Source organism: Etheostoma spectabile, chromosome 7 (genome assembly GCF_008692095.1).
Source record: "Etheostoma spectabile isolate EspeVRDwgs_2016 chromosome 7, UIUC_Espe_1.0, whole genome shotgun sequence".
Taxonomy (NCBI): domain Eukaryota; kingdom Metazoa; phylum Chordata; class Actinopteri; order Perciformes; family Percidae; genus Etheostoma; species Etheostoma spectabile.
The window spans coordinates 10373846-10374426 of NC_045739.1; the positions used below are offsets into that span (position 1 = coordinate 10373846).

The window sequence follows — 581 nt, forward strand, 5'->3', positions numbered from 1 at the left end:
ATTCTTCCTGGGGTCCTACAATCTTTTCTTTGACAATACTCGTTATGACATTTCATTACACACACAGACATACATTTGAAAATAAAAATCTAAATTATCTAAAGTAAATCTTACAGTTAACGCAATTAATACAAGAATTGAAAGAAAAGACACTACTCCGAATAGATTGATCTATTTTAAGAAATACGATAACAAAAGCCATATACCAAACTAATTTTATATTCAATATTTAATTCCTTTGAAATAATTATGTCTTAAGTGATTTTTGATAGCCATACTGAGAGTTCTGTTTGATAGTTGTTGGGAGAGAGTTTGATATACACATTGCTCTGTACCTAACTGAACGTTGAATTGACTTAGGTAAAATAAAACTCCCTCCCACTGCATGCCTTGTTGGATAATGATGTATAGTAGTACTAAAGGATAGTTTTGTGTATAAAGTAAAAAGTGTTTTGTTTGTTATAATGTTATGTAAAAAAAACATTAGCGAATACACAAATCTATATTTAATTTTAAGCCATGAGAGTTGTTCATGCATTTTATCAACATTTGATCTAAACCCACACGAGAGAGCCACACGT

At 29.9% G+C, this 581-nt stretch overlaps 1 protein-coding gene across 2 annotated transcripts in view; it reads right to left on the minus strand.

The window, feature by feature from the left end:
- b4galnt1a (beta-1,4-N-acetyl-galactosaminyl transferase 1a) overlaps nt 1-581 on the minus strand; it is a 12201-nt gene that overhangs the window by 8220 nt on the left and 3400 nt on the right. The gene's annotated exons all lie outside the window — the stretch shown is intronic.